The sequence below is a fragment of the Danio rerio genome, chromosome 20, assembly GCF_049306965.1.
Source record: "Danio rerio strain Tuebingen ecotype United States chromosome 20, GRCz12tu, whole genome shotgun sequence".
Taxonomy (NCBI): Eukaryota; Metazoa; Chordata; class Actinopteri; order Cypriniformes; family Danionidae; genus Danio; species Danio rerio.
Window position 1 is genome coordinate 18090131 of NC_133195.1, and position 6731 is coordinate 18096861.

The following is a 6731-nucleotide window of genomic DNA, read 5'->3' on the forward strand; positions in this document are numbered from 1 at the left end:
GCTGAATCACGAGGAAGCAGTAGTCAGTGTATGGTTAGCTGCATTGCAGACACATCTAGCGTGCTCCTTAATCAAACGATGTTTTCCTCTGTGTTTTAACAGGTAAGATAATATTATTTACTGTAATGGTACACTGAAACATATATTGTTCATATGGAGATGCATTTATGTCCTGAGATATTAGATTAGTTGAGTTTGACCGTGATTTAATGGTGCCAAAATGGCGGAAGTGTTAAAAACTAATAGATTTCAATGTGAGCAGTGAGAAACTAATGTAAACATGCGATTAACTGATACTATGAGACACCATGTTTAAACTTTTCGTGATCTTTATTAAGAGGGTTGTGTATAGTGATGTGCAGTAAGTTTAAACATGTGCGTGATCATAAAATAGCATGATAAGACCTTGTTTAGCATTAACTGTTAGCCATTACATTGAAAGAGACATTCAGAAAATACGGTTAAGAACAATTTCAGTTAGATTTAGCAGTAAAGGGTTTTCATTTATATTGATTTTGTGAGATTTTACATTAAGACATTAAAATTCAGTTAAAATATAGTTCATTAAGTAAGATTACATTTCATAGAGGTTAAAAAGTGCATTGATACAGCATTAAACAGTTACGTATGAGAGTTATGGAGAAATGTGACAAATAGTTATTTTGTGGTTGTTTATAGGTATTGTTTTATTCATTTGTATACAAGTTAAAGGAGGTTGTGACGCACAAATGTGTTTAATTTGTTAATGTCTTATTTTATGCTGTAAGAAAGTGATCACAATACACATGTAGGTCTATTTTGTGATGTTAATTGTGATTCGATTTGGAACCTTTTTGAGTGTGATTTAAATAATGATAATATGTCAGTGTCATGTATTTACTAAACAATTGCACTATAGGACAGGTTATTGTTTATAACTCTTAGGTGCCCACAGCATAAAAAGCAGTAGTCAGTGTATGGTTAGCTGCATTGCAGACACATCTAGCGTGCTCCTTAATCAAACGATGTTTTCCTCTGTGTTTTAACAGAAATAAATGTGTTGCTACAAGAACGGACTTTGTCTCCTTCCTGAAAGTGTAACACATAGCATAACTCGGTCTCAGATAGTGGGTCTCTATTAGTAATCTATTGCCTGTTAAACACACTAGAAACTATTATAATGTACTAGTCTAGTCTTAATGCTTAAACATTGATGGTTTGTAATGTTTTGGTTTGTAATTGTTCAGCTTAAGCTTTGCTGGTTAGCAATAGTTAAAAGGGGGGCAGAGTGGCATTTAAAAAAAAAATTTTTTCCCCTAATAATCAGTTCTAATAGGTCTCTATTGTAAATCTACTGTCCTGTTAATGGCATATGTCTCAAACACACAAGAAACCATTAAAATCTTCTGGTCTTAAAATGGTTAAACGTTGATGGCTCATGGTGGTGTTTTAATGGTGTTTGTAGTCAAAATGTGTACAGTTTTCAGTCTGTTTTTTATTTTTTTTCAAGTGAAACGTTAAGCAGAATCAAGTCAGGCGCAAGGGGATTTATTGGTTAGATTAGATTATTTAGTAATCTTTAAAATGAATCATGAATATGCATCTTTTAAACTTGCATTAATGGAAACAAGATGCATTTGTGCATCATTTAAAGTAATTCATCTACCACCAGCAGCTTTTGGTGAAATGTGCTCCCAAAGGGCTTCGTCTTCAGGTAATACTTCAGGTAATAACTTATAAAAGTCGATAATACAAAAAAACATATTGAATTTTGTACCAATTTATTTCAATACCTGAAAATATATCAAAGATTAGAGTAATAGCTGCTGTAATACAGCTTTGCCATCTCATTTAATAAATGTTAAATATTATATTATCAAATATCTCTCTTATGTTTACCTGTGATAATATTTCACAGTATTGTTGTCTTAACTGCATTTTTTGATGAAGTTATGGCTAATCTTGGCAAGCACTTTCTTATTAATTAACAACTGTTTGGATCATTCACCCAAAAAGGAATATTTTGTCATCATTTTTTTTTTCCTTCTGTTAAACACAAAACAATATTAAACATGCTGGAAACCAATAACCATTGACTTCCATGGTATTTGTTTTTTTCTAAGTCAACGGTTATGTTTCCAACATTTTTCAAATTATCTTCTTTTGCATCTAACAGAACAAAACTGAGGAACAAAAACTATCCCTTTAATTATATTCAACTGTTGTCTCAGGGTTTTCTATTTACACAGCAGCAAATTCAAGTCAATATCTTTTGTCCAGTCATGAGCCTGACTGGAGGGCCTTTTGCTCCCCTGTGGTGTTTTGTATGTCCAACAGCAGATCTCATGTTTATAACATCTCAGGTAACTGTAAAGTATTCACTGATTCACAGCAACTGTCTTTCAGGCCTCTTATACAACATGCTGTAATACAAATAATGGTTTTCTTCAGGTGGATGCTGCTCTTTGACCGAGCAGCCTGTCTGTGAGCAGTTTTGTCCATATGTGTACTCTGAGAGTGAGTGGAGGTAAGCAGAAATGTTCAAATGTCCTGTCTTATACTGTACTTTTGGCTGAAGGGATAGCTCACCCAAAATAATTTCTGTCATCATACTTATCCTTAATTTGTTCCAAACCTGCTTGAGTTTTTCCTCATCACTTGAAAACAAAACAAGATATCCTGAAGAAAAAATATAAACTGCCACTGACTTCTAAACTATTTTTAAAGGTATACAAAGACCCACCCCCACCCCATTTTATACAAGCTGCGTCCCAAATCGCATACTTATGCACTATTTTACGCCATTTTGTAGTATAAATAGTGTAAGTAGTGTGTTCACATTGAAAACTCTCAAAATAATAAGTGCACTTTAATTACCCGGATGATGCACTCATTCAGCCGCTAAAATGAAGTGTGTAATGATGGACACTTCACGCACTCAACGACCGCAGGTTTGCTTACGTAGCGGAAGGGGCGGAGCGATCGGACGCACATGTTGAATAACTTTATTTATTTTGGATAGTGAAAGCAAAATTCTCCTACGAGAGTGATTATAGCGCCTCCCGATGGTGAATGCGGTTATACTCACGGCAGGTATTACTTGATAATTCAGTCGTTTATTTCACTGATTTGGCAACAGTCTAACGTCATCTGGGAAACGGTTTGAATTTCCGCTTTGTAAAAAAACATTAGTGTGCCATTTGGGACAGCACTACATACATATACTATCCTGTTGAGTGTGTAAGTGCATAAGTACATAGTGCATGAGTGCATAGTGTATAGTGTGCCATTTGGGACGCAGCTACAGTTCCTTTTACAGCATCAATGTTGTAATGTAATTAAAATATAATCAATTACATAGACTTTGGCATTCATTTAGTTGTTCAAAATGAGATGAAAAGCCGTTTACACAAACGTGCCCGTCAGGATTAGCAGGCTAGGGCAGAAGCTCTAATGAATATACAGAGGTAAAATTAATGTTTAGACATAAAAATTAAAGAAGACATGACGGCAAAAAATGTAATTAAGTGCTTCCTGTACAATTTGAGACACACTTTCTCTCGGATTTCACTCAGCCAGTGGAGATCGCTGATAGGCCCACACAAAACTGCGCGCGTAGAATTTAGCAAATTTTCTGCAGAATTCCGCAGATTTCTGCAGATTTTTTGCCCATTATTATTTCTGTTTATTTTCTAGAGTAAATGTGTAAATCTGAATTTATTCAGTTTTTATTCAGTAATTTATTACTTGTTATTTAATATATTAAGGTTTTAGTTATGATATTCCGCTGGATACTCCCAAAATAATTCCGCAGAAATTCGCAGATTTTTACCAAAATTCTTTACAGAAATAGCAAAAAACGTCCGCAGATTCCGTCTGGCCCTACTGATTAGTAAAGATAACAGACCTTAAACGCGACGATTTTGTTCCCCGGAAGCGCTTGACCCAAGTTAGTGACAAATTAAAGTTCTGCGTTCTTCTGCATATACCCTTTAAGCCATTTTGGCTGCTATGCCATCATAAATTGTGAAAATTAAAGGGTTTTAGACAAATTTAAATTTTAATTATAATTTTAATTAACTGGGTAATTTCGGTTTTATTAGCTGGCCATTCTTTTATTTGCCCATAGGCTTTTTATTTATTTATTTTAAAACAAGTTTTACCAGATTCCTTTTTTCATTTTACCAGATTCATTTATATTTTGTTTGTCTCGCATAGTTAACGAGAACACCAACAGAGGGCGCTGTCTGCAAACAGATTCACATACTTTATTTCACGATCCTTTAGTTAGCATTTGGGTAAAAATGTCTGTGTTTCTACTCCTTAGTTCTGTACAAGTGGCCTTACAATGCAAACACACAAACACAAAACAGGTGTCCTGAAGTAAACATAAAAACCACGGGCTTCTATTGTTTTTTGTTTCTATGGATGTCAATGGCTGCTGCCTTCCAATTTCTTCATAAAATATGTGCTATGTTGTGTTTAAGTTTAAAGTCACTCGAGAAAGAATAAATGGTAAGGAAATGTAATTTTTTGGATAAACTCGTTTCATTATAATGCCACTGTATTTTCAGCAGTTTGGAGGAGGTGGATCTCTGCAATTATGTCTTCGCACTGAAGCTGCAATCAGAGGTTAACACAGAATATCCTGAACGTCAGCCTGACCGCTGTGAATGAAGTCACTACAATGATGAACTGTCTTGCAAAGTAGTAGCCTAAATAAATAATAAATATGTTACAATCTGCAGATGTACATTTAACTTGAACAGATGTTTAAACAATTAAATAAAATCTTTGTCAAATTGTGGCTGAAGGATTTTAGAATTTCTGAAGTCAATGTTTTAGTTATTAAAGTCTGCGAGAACCACAAGCTGCCGCAGGGGCCTGTTTCAGAAAGGAAGTTAAGTGAAAACTCAGAGCATTTTAACCCTGAATTGAGAGAAACTCTGGGTTTTCCGTTTCAAAATGGCAGGTTTGTTAAACTCAAGAAATCAGGATAAGTCAAGCCTGTTTCTGAAAGAGAGGTAACTTTAACTCAGAGTCAGTTACTGTGGTAACTTACTCTGTGAACCTAACCTGGTCCGGAGCAGGTTTTATTCTCTAAACTCGGAGTTTCTGTCAGTCTCCTCCCCTTTTTTAAAGATGAAGCTATTTCTCGCCTTAGCCTTACGTTTCCACACACCTATTTTAGAGCTCATTTTGGAGATGCCCATAAAAACGATTGATGGAAACGTCATGATTCACATAACTTTTGAAAATACGCATAATAAAACATGTGCATAACTAAGGTTAAACTTTTATTTGCACATAAACTAAGATGTGCACTCAACAAATTACAGTATGAACATTAAAAAAAAGGTTTGTTAAATGTGTGTGAATGGACAAACCAGCAGACTGAGCACACTGTAGAACATCTTAAATGTTGTTTTAGTCATTCTAAAATGCCTTAACTGTTTGAGTATCAGTGTATATTATTAATTACTGCCGAGCGTCTGGAGCGTGTCTCCGCATCTCATGGCTTCAAACGCCCCCACGTGTTCATTGTTTGTCAATTGTCTTCTGAGGCGCAAGTACATTAATTAAATAAAAAATCATTGACGCAGCTTATTCTACCGCAGTAAATTCTGTTTTTACTGTTGATATTTGGCGCAAGTTAATCAGGAAGTGACGATTGTGTTCTCTTCGACACTTTGGATAAAAACGCTGCTTTATTTTTAGGCGTAATTCCAGTTTTGCACAAATTTATATAATAGCCTATATTTTGATGGAAACACAGCTATTGCCTACATTTTTTGTCACACACAAAACAAAGTCACGTACAAGGCTTGTCCTTTTTTTTCATAAATAATTAGTTTAACCTTCGACATGCACTGTTACTAGATTAATGGGATTATTATTCTGTCTAAAAATTATTTTATTACTGCTTACCTTCTTAATGTTCTATAAACCTCTATCACTTGATAAATAAAAAGGCAGACACACAACAAGTGCACTGTTAAATCTATTAAAACTGATAAAAGTGTATAAAAGTTTAGAAAAAAAGTAGGCTATAAACGTCACACATTACATTACTTATTTTATTATACTTAAATGTTTAAATAGCCTAATTAAAATCAAAAATTACACATTAACTTGAGCAGCTGTTTTCCCACGCTAACTGTCTCTGTTTCACTGATGGTTGCTTCTTTTTAAATATATACACTCATATTTGCTAAAACTTTGCATGAGGACATCAAGTTCAGCCGGAGAAAGAAATGGTGATCTCTTTTTTAAAGGGTCACGAAACACCAAAACACATTTTTTGAGCTGTTGACAGTCATATATGTGTCCCACACTGCTAGAAACACTATTAGGACACCTATATTTCACTAAAAAGTGTAAATTGGATGTTTTTGCATTTTTTCAAGCAAATTCGTACTTCCGGTGTGAAACAAATTTTTGAAGCTGCGTCACGGGCATGACATAATAGCGTGTATTCCAGCGTGCAGACTGGGCGTCTGTGCCAGAGAGTGTCTTATTACGTCTTACAGTGTGATGCATTAATGCATGAGTAAGGCTTGGTTCAAACCAATCAGCGCGCTCAATTGTGCAACTTCATTAATATTCATTACTGTCAGAGTGTAGATGGCAGAGACGCCACGTTGTGTTGGCAAAACAAGCGTGAAGTGTTGCTTTTATAGTTTGCTGCAGTTAAGTTTCGATTTCATTTTTTCTCTGTGAGAGCGCAGACTCACGTGTGGATTACAGTGTAC

The 6731-nt window shown here is 34.9% G+C and overlaps 1 long non-coding RNA gene across 2 annotated transcripts; it reads left to right on the forward strand.

Moving 5' to 3' along the window:
• Positions 1-1601: 1601 nt before the first annotated feature.
• Positions 1602-6014, forward strand: LOC137488728 (uncharacterized). Of its 2 annotated transcripts, none has more exons than XR_012395787.1 (4): positions 1602-1705; positions 2211-2342; positions 2431-2506; positions 4554-6014. It is a non-coding gene; the product is annotated as an uncharacterized lncRNA (long non-coding RNA). The 2 variants fall into 2 exon arrangements; XR_011007907.2 differs by having other exon boundaries at positions 1613-1693.
• Positions 6015-6731: the final 717 nt, after the last annotated feature.